Raw genomic sequence first — 17518 nt, forward strand, 5'->3', positions numbered from 1 at the left:
CCCTCCTTCATTTGCTTTTCAAAATAATTCTGTCAGGCAAGTGCAGCAGAGAGCAAGAGAAAGAAGGAATGAGTGAGAGAGAGAGAGAGAGAGAGAGAACTAATGACCCCCAAATCAGCAAGACATAAAAGGGGAGAGATCATTTGTCATGTCCATTTCACTGTGGTAGCCAATGAAGTGAAACAATCTTTTCCTAATGAACTACAGAAGGTATTCGACATCTGTTGCTGCTGGAATCAGGCCAATAGGAAGCACAGTCTAAAGGAAGATGTTTTTAAAAACCCAAGGCTTTTACTGAGAATAATCCCTGATGGAGACACATCACATATGAGCAGCCTACAACCAGGGTCAACAAGGCAGCTCAGAAAATCAACAGGCTGAACAATAAGAAACAAATGAAGAGACGGCAGGCAACTAATTCTTTTTTTCCCCCTCAAGTGCAACATTCTTTTCAAGAGGATGGGTACCTATTAAAAATATTTGAATGACATTTTAAAAATAGTCACGTGTGTTTATGGTTTGCAATAGCCACACACACACACAATATTTTTTTGTATTTTTATGTGCATTTGTGTGTGTTTTTTGTGTGTGTGCCCCTGGAAGTCATGGCAACCTCTGGTGACTGATCTCTTCTGGGGGGCATGGAGGATTTTCAGGGAGGTGGCTGAATAAAGCTTGCCCCTGCCTACCAACTTTGGTATTCCAAGGAGGTCTCCCAGCCAATGACCTACCAGAGTTGACTCTGCTTAGCTTTTGAGATCTGATGAGATCGGGCTTGCCTGGGCTATCCAAGTCAGGGCACCTAATATATTTTTAATTGGCTGTAAGGAATAGAAGCCCTGACTTAGATGGTCTCGGTCAGGGATGGAATTCTAGCAGGAGCTCCTTTGCATATTAGGCCACACCTCCCAGATCTAGCTAATCTTCCAAGAGTTTACAAAAAAGAGCCTTGTAAGCTCTTGGAGGATTGGCTAGATCAGGGGTGTGTGGCTTAATATGCAAAGGAGCTCCTGCTAGAATTCCACCCCTGGTCTAGGCTAGCCCAATCTTGTCAGACATCTAAAGCTTAAGCAGGGTCAGCCCTGGTTAGTTCTTGGATGAGAACAGAGCTTTTTTTGTAGCAGGAACTCCTTTGCATATTAGGCCACAAACCCCTGATCTAGCCAATCCTCCAAGAGCTTACAGGGCTCTTAGTGCAGGGCCTACCTTAAGCTCCAAGAGGATTGGCTACGTCAAGGGTGTGTGGCCTAATATGCAACGAGTTCCTGCTACAAAAAAAGCCTTGGATGGGAGACTACTGAGAAAGTCCAGGATTGCTATGCAGGCAATGATAAACCACCTCTGGATGTCTCTTGCCTACACACTTGGCCCTACAGGGTCGCCAAGTGTTGGCTGTGACTTGACAACACTTCCTACCATCACCAGTTGCACAAGAACTCCGAAAAGCCTAGCCTAAAACAAATTTTGTCAAGTTTTTGGACTCTACAGCCACCCGTCTGAAAACTTGTCATTCCTGAAGGAGTCGATGTCAAATGCAGCTGAAACATCATAAAACTTTCCCTGAGAGGACTTACATTTTGTTTCGTGTCCTTCAACAGCTGAGGGAAATCCTGTGCCTTTCGGACAATATTAAAACAGCAGGACTTTTCTTCTTGTCACACTCCACACTCTCAGAGGTTACTTAGAGATAACTTGTCAGCTCCACTTGAAGGTTCAAGAACACTTGAGCAAACACAATGCTCTCTTGTCTCCTTATTGGAGTACCTCTCACCAGCATCACTGTCATCCTCTGCTTTTATTGTTCACACTGAAAGCTGCAGAATGCACACAACTGTTCAAAAAGATATTGATCTTGGGTTTATTAAGAAAAAAAATCTAGGGCTGAGCTAGAAGTGTGTGTGTGCTTGCAATAGTGCTTGGTAGTTCCAAAAAATGACTCCCTTTTGGCAATTTTGCCCTGACCTGGACGACCCAGGAGAGCCCAATCTCGTCAGATCTTGGAAGCTAAACAGGGTGGCCCCCATTACTACTTGGATGGGAGAACACCAGGAAAGTCCAGGGTTGGTACACAGAGTCAGTAAATGGCAAACCACCTCCGAACATCTCCTGAGGGTTACCATAAATCAGTTGTGACTTGATGATAGATAGATAGATAGATAGATAGATAGATAGATAGATAGATAGATAGATAGATAGATAGATAGATAGATAGATAGATAGATAGATAGATGATAGATAGATAGATAGATGATAGATAGATAGATAGATAGATAGATAGATAGATAGATAGATAGATAGATAGATAGATAGATAGATAGATAGATGATAGAGAGAAAGAGAGAGAGAGAGAGAAAGATGAAACAAACAAACAAACAAAAAACAAGCAAACTTTAGGGAAGCCCTCCAAAAAGGAGTGAAACATCTTTACACAAGGAAGCAAAGAACCATCAGTAATGGTAATGGTCCATTTAAGAACAGAGGGTAAAGAGGTACCAGATCATCTGTCTTTATTGGGGGGGGGGGAGGCTGCCAGATATGTTGAAAAGAGGAAAAGGAGGGGGGGAGAACCTCCCTGACCATAGGGATGCTTTATCTCCTACCTACTCAAGGTGAAGACAATGCAGCATAGGAAGCACTTTCTTCTCTCCAAACTGGATAAATGCAGTTGGTTCCATGATGCTTTGACATCATTATCCTCAGCACATCCTGAGTGATTCCTGCTTGTCTGGAATCACATTCCAGGAAGAAAACCAGCTTTTTTTTTAAAGCCACAGCCATTCATAGTAATGAAAAATGATAAGCATTCGGGTTATTCTCAGACAAAACATCTCTTGAAAGCACAGCTTTTGTACTCAAAATAGAACTGGGTGAATCTCCAGATGACTCCTGAACAAAGGTTGAGTGGTAGGTGTGTGTTTATATCGATGTTTTATCATGTGCACCTAACAGAAAGCTGGTTTTGTAAATCTCCCATTTGCATGGTTTAACACACTTTTTGTGGAATTTAATTATATGGTTTTAAAAAATCATTGTACATCACTTTAGATATAATAAATAGAAAAACAACAAATTTATAAAATAAAGAGAATAATTTCTGATTGTCTTTAAAAAAAGAAGAAGAAGAAGGGCATGAGCTTTTGTATGTGGCACAGGAGAGAGTCTACAAATCTGCTAGAAGGCAGCATCACAAGGGGGTGTACTTTAAATGGCACCATAAGCTCCCCGAGAGAATAAACTGGCCTATTTTGTTTATCAGTTTTAGTGGGGCAGCCATGCTACTCTGACATGTAAAAGTAACTGGGAGTCCTGTTGCACCTTGACAGATTTACTGAAATATAATTTCAGAATGTTAGTCTGCAGGAGAGCAGCTAGATTCGAGTCCAGCAGCTCCACAGAGACCAACAAAGTTTTGGGGCTATAAGCTTTTGAGAGTCAAAATATCTAATGAAGGGAGCTTTGACTCTGGAAAGCTGATACACCCAAAATATTGTCGGTCTCACTGAACTCAAATCCAGCCATTGAAATATAAGATTCTCTAGATTACAACCAACTTTAATAAATCCGTTAGTCTTTACAGGGCCACAAGAATCTGATGACAAAACTATGAAATTGTTTCACTAAACCTTTAGTTCTGAGGGGGCTAAATTTGCTTAATGTAAGAGACACAAAGAATAAACATCAGATATTTGAGAGCCGCAAGACATGAATGTCAGATGTTTGAGAGTCAGGAGGGAGGGAGGGAAGGAAGGAAAGAAGATTGGGGAGGGAGAGGTGGAAAGAAAGCAAATTTAAATGCATTCTCCAAGCTGCTGGCTAGCTTGGCTTGGATAAGTGATTTAAAGAGACAAATGCTTTCTCCAAGCTGTCTGACGGGGTGGTGGGGGCTTCGAGAACCACACAATATGTGTGAAAGAGCCGCATGTGGCACCTGAGCTGCAGTTTGGCTACCCCTGCTTTAGTCTTTATAAGACCACAACTCTTGGTGGGGGGGAGGGTGGTGTGGATGCAACTGTGTCAGTCACTAGGTATGCCAATATTAATTGTATAAATAATTATATTATTATTTAAAATTATCATATTATCATCCCTTCCAGTGGTTTTTGTTTAGGGATGCATTCTTGAGCTGAGCTTCAGATCACCTGCCCTCACTGATGTCCACATAGGATTGCCAGCTTCAGGTTGGGAAATACCTGAAAATTTGGGGGGGGGGGGTGGAGCCTGAGGAGGGTAGAGTTTGGGGAGGGGAAGGACTTCAACATTATGTAATGCCAGAGTCCATCTTCCAAGGCAGCCATTTTCTCCAGGTGAACTGACCTCTGTGTCTCCTGGCCATCAGGAGATTTCCAGCCACCCCCTGGAGATTAGCAATCCTATGTCCACAACTAGGGCTTTTTTGTAGGAAAAGTCCAGCAGGAACTAATTTGCATATTAAACCACACCCTTCTAATGTCACCATTATTTCACACAGGGCTGTTTTGTAGGAAAAGCTCAGCAGGACCTTATTTGCATATCAGGCCACACCCCCTGACATCAAGCTAGCCAGAACTGCATTCCTGTGTGTTCCTGCTCAGAAAAAGCCCTGTCTACAACTGCCGAACAGCTTTGTGGCTGAGTAAGTCACTAAAGCAGTTCAGATTTAGTACTGCAAGCTGCTTTTACATCTGCACAGTAGGTGAAATAATTTATCCTCTAGAGCCATGGGTGGCTGGGTCAGGTAATGAAATGTCATTTTGGGGCAGGGGGGTTTACAACAACTCCCAAATGGCTGAGCAAAAATGTACATATGGACATACGAAGCTGCCTTCTACTGAATCAGACCCTCAGTCCATCAAAGTCAGTATTGTCTACTCAGACTGGCAGCGGCTCTCCAGGGTCTCAAGCTGAGGTTTTTCACACCTATTTGCCTGGACCCTTTTTAGTTGGAGATGCTGGGGATTGAACCTGGGACCTTCTGCTTATCGAGCAGATGCTCTACCACTGAGCCACCATCCCTCCCCTACATGTGACAAATAAGCTTGACGAGATACAAAAATATATGAGCATCGAGGAGTAAGATTTTTTTTTTAAACACAGTGCTTATTTATAATCACTGGCTGCCCAATTTATTTGCTCACTGTTTATTTATACAATTGGCTGCCATGCAGTGAGCAGCAACGGGAAGTCTAGGAGGGATGAAGAAATTAGGACTCCTATTGGGCTGTCAGTTGTACTGTTGTGTGCTTTGCACATATGAAAAGTAACTCAATGATCAGGTTCAAGTTGCTCATGAACACCCATACTCCTTGGCAAAAAAACCTCCCCCAAACAGTTCCCTGTTTGCTACTGCTGAGCAGAATGAAAGCCATTCAAACAGCTGTAATTTTGCTTACTATATTGCAATATAGCTCAGAATGGTGCCTCCTTGTAAAAACAAAGAATTATAAACAACACAGGGAGGAGTCCTCCCCGGCTGGCAGAAGATACCAATAGATGGAGACAGATGAATCTTCTGGGCGAGAAAGTTTCAAAATTTTGGTGCTGAGTAGGGATGGGCACGAACTGAATTATGAACCGAAATTTGTCAGGATCTGGGCCTGGCTTGTGGTTCACAAACTTCGGTTCATGCCATCCCACCCCCATGAACCTCCCAGGTGGCTTTGGGAGCTTTGTGTGATTCGTGTCAGCAGACACACAGGCACTGGTGGCCAGGCCATGCCACTTTAAAGGGACCCCCTTAAATGGCTTTTACAAGCTGTGCCACGTCATGAACTATGAATCTTAAACTGGTTCATTAAAAGGAAAGGTCTGTTGAAGGATTGTGGTTTGTGAAATCCCATGAACCTTCACAAACCTCCATTTTCTGGGTTTGTGCCCATGCCTAGTGCTGAGACCAAGATGGTCCTTTCTCAGGTTGTCACTCATCTGGCCTCAGATGGCAGTAGTACTTGGGGAAAAAGGCCAGGGAGGATGATTGGATGGGATAGGTAGGTTAATTCAGGAGAAGGCAGACCTTAAAGTAATTCTTGCTGAATTTGTCTAAAAGGACCAATGCTCAAGGCTTCTTCTCCAATCAGTAACCCAGAGAAGACTATCTTTACTTTCTGGGGTCAATTTAAGGGACTTCTCAATGCAAGGCAGCTGGCCCTAGTCCGTCTGGCACCCTAGGCAACACTAACTTCTGGTGCGCCCCCCCCTGCACTGATAATGTCACCATGTCACATGGGAGGCAACCAATTTGTTGCCCCCAAAAAGTCGGCACCCTAGGCAATCACCTAGTTCGCCTAGTGGCAGGGCCAGCCCTGATACAGGGCCATTGTGATTCTCAACATGTTTTGTTGTGGTTATTGTGGTTGCCTACTGGATTGCATCAGTAATAAATATGCTATGAACTAGGAATGTGTGGGTTTTTAAAAAGCACAGCTCTCTTTAGAAATGAAATTGGTGAGACTAATAGCTGCCCTCCAGATCTAGTGTAGTCAATTTCACATCTCCTTTGTATCCTACAGGAAGAGTCAAGTGCTGCAGATAGGAAAACAGAAACAAAAGGCGCTTTTCCCACTCCTCTGCATTGCATTTGTAGTGTAGGACTGTCATAAAGCTAGGTTAGTCTGATTAAAGTGTCATGTCCGTCATAAAGACAGGTTAGTCTGATTTCCTCAGAGAAATCATCACAGCATAAAAGAGAATTAAATGCCATTCAATTTTCCTTAAATGTTTCAGATCACCGCGACTTCAAAGATCTTTCCCTCTGAAGAACTGTTTGAAATATTGATCAGCCTTTTTTTTTTTTAGGGGGGCCAGTTGTTTACATTCATTTTTTTGCTATTCCTTGCTAGCATCATATAAGGCTGCAAGCTTTGGGTTGGGAAATACTTGGAGATTTTGGAGGTGAAGCCTGGAGAAGGCAGGGTTTGGGGAGGGACCTCAGCAGGGTACAATGCCATAGAGTCCATCCTCCAAAGCAGACATTTTCTCCAAGGGAACTGATCTCTGTCAGCTGGAGATAAATTGTAACAGCAGGACATTAGCAGGGGCCACCTGGAAGTTGACAACCTTGGACTGTCATAATGTACCATAACATAAGGCTGCATGCAATCCATAGACAATTTTACTGGAAGTAAGCTCCACCGGGATCAATAGAACTTGTTTCCAAGTAAGCATAGATGGCATCATAGTTTGGTTATAAAGTGTGGAAGATGTGACAATACATTAGATAATGGGCTGGATTAGATGCAACGTTTCTGAGGACAGAAGGATTTCCGTTTGCAGAGTTTCAGAGGGCAGCCAGCTTGGACTCTTATCCCTTCCCACCCCCCCACCCCCCCAAAAAATCTTGTTGGTCTCCAGGACTTGTTTTGCATAAAAAGCCCAGCAGGAACCTATTTGCAATATTAGGCCACACCCTCTGATGTCATCATTGTTTTCACACAGGGCCTTTTTCTAGGAAAAGCCCAGCAGGAACTCATTTGCATATTAGGCCACATCTCTGACACCAAGCCAGCCGGAACTGTGTTCCAGTTCATTCCTGCTAAAAAAAACCCCTGTTGGTCTCTAAGATGCCACTAGACTTGAATCCATTACCAGAGTGTGACTTTCTCACCTCTTCTGCCTTCCCCAGTCCCAAATTGCCCCAGGCCCTCCTAGAGTAGCATTTCAGAGGGCAATTTTAAAGTCAGCCAGGAGGTAGGAAGGAGGGGGAAAATTAACAATCTGTATAAAGTATCTGATAAAGGGAGCTCTGACTTTCAAAAATGTATCATCCCTGCCCCCCCACCGGTCAATCCTCTTGGTCTGTAAAGTGCTACTGGATTCAAATTTCCCTCAGATCAACAGGGCTACCCTCTAACTCAGGGGTAGGAAACCTTTTTACTGCCAAGGGCCATATGGATATTTATAACATCATTCACGGGCCATAAAAAATTATCAACTTAAACAGTGCTCCGCCAAGGGAGAATTATTCAGGCCAGCAAAATTAATGTAAATAATTGTTTTTCTATTTGAAGTCATGTGGGGAGGGCCTAATCTGGCATACACACACACCTGGCCCGCCACCCTAGGCAAATGCATAGGTCCAGGGCTTTTTTGTAGAAAAAGCCCAGCAGGAACTCAGTAGCATATTAGACCACATCCCCTAATATTAGCATATTAGGTCACACACTCATTAGCATATTAGGCCACACCATCTGGGATAATCAAGTGCAAACTGAACTGAGACAGTAACTTTTCCAGGCTCTGCAGCAATTCTGGTTGGTCAGCCAGGCCCCCGGGAGGCTGCCGCATAGTACATCTGGGCCCTGTGATCACAGCGCGGTTGGGCCCCATGATCCTCGCTGGCCAGCCAGGCCCCAGGAAGGCTGCCACATGGCCCGGTTCCACCCAGCAATCCCCAAGGGCCACACCGAGTGACCTCAAGGGCCATATACAGCCCTCGGGACGGAGGTTCCCCACCTCTGCTCTAACTCCTCAGCTGGAAATCCTTCAATGGAAAGGGATGGTTTTGTATTTTACATTTCTTCTTTATTTTGTATCTTCTTTCATTGTTTGTTTTGATAAAGATAAAAAGGATGGAAATCCCCCTGCAGAAGCACTTCATCAGATCCAAGCCAATGTATTATATAATTTTATAAAGATGATCCCTCCTCCTCTATCCTTCAAACTGTGGCTTTGTGGTTATTAAACTTGGAGAGCCAACTAAAAGAAATGGCACTAGTGTAGAGTAGCAGAAAAGGAACCTATGCAACTGGCAAAAAAGACGATGCATATTTGAAACAATTCTTTGGTGGAAAAGATCTAACCAGTGCTGGTTATCTGAACCATTTCAGGAAAACAGAAAGACATTTAATTCCATGTTTAATAGACTTAAGCATCACAACCAAAACTGTTTAGATGAAAGTGTGGGAGAGTTTATACTGTACCTTGTTCTTTTGGCAAAATATGGGATCAGATGCTGTAATATTTTCCATTTATGCTGTGCTTGTCATTCCACAAGATCTCGACACATGTGGAAAGAACCGCTGAAGTATCATCATTTTGTAAGTTGAAAACAATTTTCAACAGTATGAAAAAGGTGTGTTTTGGGGGTGGGGAGAGACCAACTCATCTTTCTTTGAGATGAGAATCTCAGACCTTCAACATACAGTGGTGCTACGAATATAAGGAGGACTCAACCAAGGGTCTGGATAGTACAACCTCTAGTTTCTGAGCCAGAGGCTTCTGGGAATTTTACAACCATGGCATGAAGGCAACCATCTCCCTCTATAATTTGCCCATGAGCAACTGGTTTTTAAAGGTATGCTGCCTCTGACACTGGAGGTTCTATTTCACAATCATGACTAACAGCCACTGAAAGACACCACCACCCCCCATTTTCCATTAAATTCAGTAGCCATGAAGTCTATCCTTATGCATTGTATGAAAAGGTACTTTTGTCTATCCCAAATCTATTGTCACTCCATTTCATTGAGCGATTCCAATTTCTAGGGTTATGGGAAATGGAGGGGAACAAAAATCTCATTCTACAACAATCACAATTCTTTGAAACTCCACTTATTCTAAACCAGGCCTTGAATTCAGCAGGAGCTCACAGGAGCACAGTTCCTGAACCTTTCTGACAGCCCCCCCCCCAACTTACCTACCTTCTCCATTGAATAGAAAGTGCAGCTGCATAACAATCCCTGGATTAGGAGGGGGGGCAGCTAGCCAGCCAGCAGGAGCTTTGCCTTGCCCCCAAGCAGCCCTCATTAACCCCTGGAGAGGCCTACTCCAGTTCTTATGTGATTCTGGGTGGCAGGTGGCTTGCTGGCCTTTTGACTGGGGGTGGGGCTGCCAAGGAAAGCCCCAGGTGAGCAAGGCCTGCTTGAGCTGGCTGGATCTCTAGTCAGCCCAAGCAGGCCTCGCTCACCCAAGGCTCTCCTTTCTTGTGTTGGGCTGCTTTTGGCTGGTGGGGGGCATATGCTAATGAGCTATGCTAATGAGCTCCACCTCCTATTTTTCTACAAAACTACTCCTGCTCTAAACTATAATGGTGCAAATACTGAAACCTTCTCTCACAGGCATGGGGCCCCAATTGTATTTGGGGTTCCACTTTTCTGCACCTTCCCCCATTTCTACGGACTCTGAAAAACCCATAGAAAAGCTGCTGCCATACCCATTAGCTATGTTGTCCTCCTTTACTGCAAGGCGTGAACATTAACGCTGCAAAAATAAGTCAGGAAAGCATCTCATAGACTTGACTGTGCCAGCACTTGAGCTTTTTGGAGCTCTGCAAACAAATATCCAGGACCTGGATCCACCTATTACATTTTTATCCCACCCTTCCCACAGGGTGGTATATATGGTATTCCTTGACTCCATTTTATCCACCTGATACTGCAGAGAGAACATCTAGTGAAAGGTCACCTAGTGAACTTCACAGCTGATGAAAGAGGATTTGAAACCACATCTCCACATACAGCCCAGCTTCTATATTACACTAGCAGACTGGGGAGTGGGGCAGGAATGGGGACAAAAGACCAGGAAACTTGCACAGGGTTCAAGGAGTTAACCTCTGTCCTCCTGTACGGTGGATCTGAATCAGGGTTCCTCTTACCTGCTTTGTTTGGGGTTTGATCTGTTACTATTCCTGTCTCTGTTGCAGACCGCAACAAACCCCCCTAAAAATAACTCTAATAAAAATCAGCTAGACTCCCTGGACTTTGGGCTGTTGTCATCAGTGCATAAAGTTAACCCATGCTGTATGTTCTTGGGGCAGGGGACAACCTAAGTAGTTTGTAGCTTTACATTAGCAGAAATAAGTTCCTATTTTAACACGGCAAGGCCGGGGGGGGGGGGGTAGATATTTCCCCTCAGGATTTTTGTGCCTTCCTAGTGGAATTCCACAGCATAACAGTCAGCGCCTGCTGAAATAATGGTCCCATGTCAAGAGCTTTACCAGAGGCTCTGTGTGACCCCCAGTTGAGAATAGGAAGAAATCCTGGTGGAATTGTCCGGTAGAGGTGGCTGAGATGGAATAATCCCAGGGCGTTTTTTAAGCAGGAATGCAGCTCCAACTGGCTTGGTGTCAGGGTGTGTGGCCTAATATGCAAAAAGCAAAATGATGCAAAATGATGGTGACATCAGGGTGTGGCCTAATATGCAAATGAGTTCCTGCTGGGCTTCTTCTAAAAAAAAAGCCCTAAATAATCCTATTTGTTTTCCATACTTCCCTGGCTCATGGAGCAGACTTTAGGATAGCACTACTTTAAGGTTGTTGGTTTTTAAAATTTTAGTAAATTTATATTCATTAGCACAGCTCATTCGTATATGAACAAATGAAGCTGCCTTATACTGAATCAGACCCTCGGTCCATCAAAGTCAGTATTGTCTACTCAGGCTGGCAGCGGCTCTCCAGGGTCTCAAGCTGAGGTTTTCACACCTATTTGCCTGGGCCTTTTTTGGAGATGCCAGGGATTGAACCTGGGACCTTCTGCTTACCAAGCAGATGCTCTACCACTGAGCCACAGCCCCTCCCAAACGGGCTCAGGACAGATTAAATCCAAATAAAACCAGTCAAATACAATAAAACCAATACAATAAAATACAATTAAAAGCAAACAACACAGCACAGTACTATATAACAAAGGCAGGCAGGCTCATAGTGCAGGTTGGAATATAATCAATGGCCCAGATATAATAATTCAGATAACGGATCACTGTGGGAGAGGATAGCAGATGGTATAGGCAATGAGAAGAAGGACGCCCGCTTGCCTCAACCAAACACCCGGCTGAACAGCTGTCTTACAGGTCCTATGGAAAGGTAACAAATCTGGTAGGGCCCGTTATCTCCATAGGGAGCTGATTTCACCAGGTTGGGGCAAGACGGACGTCCTTTGGGCCAGGGATAGCCAAAAGATGTTGGTTGGCAGATCGCAACAACCTTCGGGGCTCATATGGGGAGAGTAGAAGAATGGCCCTTGTTTTGTTGCATTTTTAAACACATGCTTGTAAATTCAAAAGCCAAACCCAACCAAGGTGGAAAACTGTCATTTGCTAACATTCTAAATTTAAACATAAAGTTAGGAGGGCCCTGGAGAACATGCTGTTTCCAAAAGTTTAACTGCAGTTAAAACAAACAGGCTCTGTAGAAAGCAGGCTAAGTGCTGCGAGCGCTCCCCCTCAACCATCCGACTGATTAATTTTGGGCAGTACAAGTGGGTGTTTGAATCAAGTAAGCCTTTCCAGTCAAGTGTTTGGCATCAGCAACAATGTAGGCCTTGCAAATGCCTAAACAATCAGCACTGAGAAATGCAAGCAAATGTTAAAAATAGAAGGCATCTGAGACTCGTCTAAGAAACTACAGTCACCCATTTGTCTTGTTTTCTTCTTTTTTTTTTTTTGCCAGTGCTTTGCCAGGATTGGAGTTTTGACATTACATCTACTTTTTGGCAGAGCTTTCAATACAATTCATTTGGAGCTCTGCATAAATACAAGAAACTCTGCACGAATCCACAGACTGAATGCAGAGGCACTAAGGTTGCCAGGTCTGCCCTGGCCACCAGTACAGAATAGAGGGGGAGTTTGCCAGATACAGGCTGGGAAACTCCTGGACACTTGAGAACAGAGCCTGAGGAAGATAGGGACCTCTATGGGGTACAAGGCCATACAGTCCACCCTTCAAAGCATCCATTTTCTCCAGGGGAACTGAGCTGTAACTCTGGGGGACCTCCAGGCCCCACCTGGAGGCTGGCATCCTTAATATGTGCATGTGTGCATGCACGTACACACACACGTATACACACACACACACACACAAACCTTGATTCCAAAAGCCAGTTTGTGGTAGTGGGTCAAGTGCACAGACTCTAATCTTGGAGAACCAGCTTGGATTCCCCACTCTTCCACATGCACCTTGGGTCAGTCATAGTTCTTAAAAGAGCTGCTCTCTCAAGAGCAGTTCTTGAAAGAGCTCTCTTAGCCCCACCTACTTCACTGGTGGGAGAGGAAGGGAAAGGCGATTGTAAGCTGCTCTGAGACTCCTCACAAGCTGCTCTGGCTATTATCCACAGCGTATTTTAAAAGTCTGCCATGAAAACATCGTGATACAATGTCACCCCAGAGTCGGAAAATGGCTGATGCTTGCACAGGGGACTACCTTTACCTTTTTATTGTTGGAACACTCTGTCTGGGGCAAGCGATGCTCTGTATTCTTGGTGCTCGGGAGGGGCAGCAGTGTGAGGGCTTATAGTGTCCTGGCCCCACTGATGGACCTCCTGATTCAACATGGCTTCTCTTATGCTCTTATGTCCAAGTCTCCAATATTGCTCTGAGACACCAAGTGAAAGGCAAGGTATAAATCCAATTTCTTCTTCCCAGGAAAATGCATATCTGTGCATTTGTGCAAAGATCATTTATTAACTGTATATGCTGTATTAACTCCAGGGATATATAATAATCCTTTTGCTTAATTAGCATCAGTATAAATTCAACTCTTAGCCTCTGCATTAATCTGATAACCCTCTGTCTGGACTTTAGTTCTAGAACACTTTTGTCCTAATAAATATTATTTTTAGTAGCCTATAGTTCTCACTGAAACCAGGATTCACAAATCAAGTCTGAAAGTTCTTCACAAACCCTGGTTAAAAGGGAACCTGGTTAGAATCGGTACAGATTCAACTCTTAGGAGTATGTGAGTTTGGGGGACTGGGAGTTCTGTTGTCTTAATTACGTATTGTAAGCCACCTTGTGTCAAGGAAAGGCATGATATAAATGTTTGAACAAACAAGCCACAATTAACAGAAGGGAGTTTTTGCATGCAAGAACAGTGGAGATTATCAATAGGCACAAATTGTTGAAATTTCTCATGGCAATGTCACAGCCTTTATCTCTAGCATGTTGTGTCTTTGGGCTTTTACTGTTTATTATTTCTTAAAGGAGCTACTTGATTTTTGTTTTACTGACTAATACAGCTACTCTTTCGAATTCACTGCAGGCAGTGGAGCAGTGGAGTGAGAGCCAGTTTATTGTAGTGGTTAAGTGCACAGACTCTTAATTGGGAGAACCAAGTTTGATTCCCCACTCCTTCACATACAGATGCTGGTATGACCTTGAATCAGTTAAAAGTTCTCTCAGAACTGTTCTGCTTAAGAGAAGTTATGGGAGAGCTCTCTCAGCCCCACCTGCCTCACAAGGCGTCTGTTGTGGGGAGGGGAAGGGAATGGAGATTGTAAGCCACTCTAAGTCTCCTTCAAGTAGTGAAGGGTGGTGTATAAATCCAATTTCTTCTTCTCTTCTTCAAAGGTGGTCTCTGAGTCAGATGCTTACATGCTTTCACTCAGCTAATGTGCTACATCAGATTCTATTTCTCAAGATGAGAATTAATGAGATTTCTTCACCAAGCTTCTGCGTGGTAGAGTGGACAGAATATCAGACCAGGGAGAGCTACAGTTCAGGTCTCCTATCTTAGGAATCCCCTTAGGGAAACTCAGATCAGTCACAGACCGATTTCCCACTCACCTTAAGCTGCTCTCACGTTCCTCTTCTCAGAGGGGCTTCCTTCCGATTTCACACTATCTGCCCCGGGGCTGCAGCTAGCATTGGTTTTTTCGCTTGGCAAACAGAAACTAGTTTTTAGAGGTTTCTGTTTGCCTCGCAAAAAAGCCAACACTAGCTGCAGCCCCAGGGCAGATAGTGTGAAATCAGAAGGAAACTCCGCTTAGAAGAGGAATGTGAGAGCGGCGTAAGGTGAGTAGGCAATCAGTCACACTGTCAGCCAAAATGACCCCTCCATGCTGGAAGGATTAAATGGAAAAAAACAGTGTAAGCTTCCAGATGGTGGCTGGAGATCTCCCAGGATTACAACTGATCTTCAGGTGAAACAGATGGAAAAAATGTCCATTTTGGAAGGTGGGCTCTATAGCAGATGCAGGGCTTTTTTTGTAGCAGGAACTCCTTTGCATGTTAGGCCACACACCCCTGATGTAGCCAGTCCTCCTGGGGCTTACAGTAGGCCCTGCACTAAAAGCCCTGTAAGCTCTTGGAGAATTGATGTGTGGCCTAATATGCAAATGAATTCCTGGTACAAAAAAAGCCCTGGGCAGATGTAGCAACCAGCACCTCACTGAAGTCCTACCTCTCACCAAACCCTGCTCTCCTCAGCCTCCACTCCCAAAATTTGTAGGTATTTTTTTAACCCAGGGCTGAACCTTGGAGGATTCGTTGGGACATACCATCAACCTGATTTTAGGGCTGGATAATGCTAGTTTCACTGGAGAGGGCATGCAAAGAGCTGAGAGAAATGACATTGGGTCATCTAAAGCTTCTGGAGAAAATGCAGAGGTTTTTTGAGTCTGATGTCCATTTGGCAATCAGTCTTTGCATAAGCCTAGGCACAAGAGCCCACAGGCTTTACTGAACCCATGAAGCAAAACTTTCTACTCTAAACCTTTAATGGTCATCAATATAATATTTAAGAGCGTTCAGTGGCATCTGGAATTTAAGACTTTTGGTCTTCCCAGGATCATGTTACTAGAAGCCACATACTGTACATACGTTCTTCCTCTATGGAGGCAGCTGGGTCAATGTTTGCAACTGAGAATAAGTATCCCTGAAGAAACCCGAGCTCTCCGTTTTAACGTATAAACTTTCATGAGGTTCATAAAAGGCTGCAGACCTAAACACATTCACTTGGAAGTGGGTCCCACTGTCTGGAACTTAACTTGAGAAGAAGCACATTTAAATATATAGATAAGATACATTAGATAGGCAGTTTAGATAGAGAGACAGGTTTATCTCAACTTCATTAAATTATCAATATTAAAGATCAAGTACTGGCTTTCAGGCACAGAACATAACTAAAGATTGTATGGCCTTGTTTAGTCTTCAGAAATCAACCAAGACTATTTGGAAGAAAAAGAAAAAAAATATGCCTCAGTTTTGTCCTCAAGAACAATACAATATCCATTAAATCAGCTATTTCCAGAAGGCTGTTTCTTTGCCTCTGGTGCTTGGGTCATATAAGGTCGTTGTGAATACTGTATATTTTTAAATTCTTATTGAGGTCAAATTTGGGCCTATAACTGTTTTTAAATCATTCTATAGAAATAAAAGCCAAGGCATACTGGTGACAACTCACCTACCCTCCCTTTGGCTAAGCCATGTGTCAATCAATCTCTCCAGCCGCATAACAGGTAAGGATTGGGCCACTGGGGGAAGCTGCCTTCGCATCCTATTAGCCCGTTCCGCTGGGTCCTCCATTTTCCCTCAGTGGCTGCTGCTAGGCAACCATAGTATTCCAAGCTTAGTTCTGTCAGTAAAAGGCAGGGGGAGGAGGTCCTTTCCAGGCCTATTTTGGCCTTTGAGGGAAAACTCATTGGGGCCAGTCCTGACTATGGTTGCCAGCTCCAGGTTGGAAAATTCCTGGAGATTTGAGGAGTGGAGCCTGGAGAGGATAGGGTTTGAGGAGGAGTGGGACCTCAGACAGGTATAATACCATAGAATCCACTCTCCAAACCAGCCATTTCCTCCTAGAGAACCATTGTTGCCAATCTCCAGATGAGGGTTGGCAATCACTCAGAATTACAACTGTTCTCCAGATGGCAGAGATAACTTCTCCTGGAGAAATTGGTGCACTCTGTGTCATTATGCACTGCTGAGGTCCCTTTCCTCCTGATTTGGTCACCACTGTGGAGAAAGATTGTACTTTTCCTAGGTAGAGGCTGCAGGGAGGGGGAGGAGATGGAAAACTGAAGTCAGATCACTTCTCCTACAGAAAACGGCCCCCTTGAAGTGCATACTCTATGGTGTACCATAACACGACCATGTCAGCCCAAAAAAGGTCATACCACAAGCACATGCTGATGCTAAAAGCTGCAAGGCCAAACTGTAGGAAAACTATCAGAACTGTAGGAAAAGGTAGAAACAACACACTGCAGATAAAAGAAATGCCTACATGATCATTGTCATGGTATGTCAGCACAGCAAATTGACGCTGAGTGCCCAAGGCTGGGGCACTTGCCCAGAGCCTCTTTCTAGAGCTTGTTGTATTTATTCTCACAATGGGCCTTATTCCTAGTTTGTAATAAATACATGTATTTTTGATAACCTGTATTATTCATATGTTAACGTTCTATATCTATTGATTTGAAAATTTGGGCCTCCTATTTGTACGTACTTAACCTTGTAGGTTCTTAAATTCATTACAACATAAAGGCCATCATGTATTGTAGCTGAATGGAATTTAAATCCTCTACAGGAACAAAAACCTGGCCACGGGTCTGCACCTAAGTACAAAATCTCTTTCACGCCCTCATTCTGAAATAATTTCTCCTTCTGCGTTGGAACTGTGGACATTATTTTTACTACATCTACCCAGAGGCATAGAGAAAGTGCAGGCGAGGAAAGAAGGAGCCAGACAACTTGCTATTTGAATAAAATAAAGTCCACAGCCTTACTGACTTCACAGCAAGAAGTACAGCATGGGGGTGGACCCAGAATCGGGCAACCCACCTGCCACTTGATTAACCCCACCCCCAGCCCAGCTGCTGGGGGTGAAACTGTGGAGTGG

The 17518-nt window shown here is 43.9% G+C and overlaps 1 protein-coding gene and 1 non-coding gene across 7 annotated transcripts in view; both read right to left on the minus strand.

Annotated features, from left to right (window-relative positions):
- The window catches only part of EVL (Enah/Vasp-like), a 240395-nt gene that overhangs the window by 100392 nt on the left and 122485 nt on the right, over positions 1–17518 (minus strand). The window lies entirely within an intron of this gene.
- On the minus strand, positions 11413–11484 carry TRNAT-GGU (transfer RNA threonine (anticodon GGU)). Its single transcript has one exon. It is a non-coding gene; the product is annotated as a tRNA-Thr (tRNA).

The sequence above is a fragment of the Heteronotia binoei genome, chromosome 21, assembly GCF_032191835.1.
Source record: "Heteronotia binoei isolate CCM8104 ecotype False Entrance Well chromosome 21, APGP_CSIRO_Hbin_v1, whole genome shotgun sequence".
Lineage (NCBI taxonomy): Eukaryota > Metazoa > Chordata > Lepidosauria > Squamata > Gekkonidae > Heteronotia > Heteronotia binoei.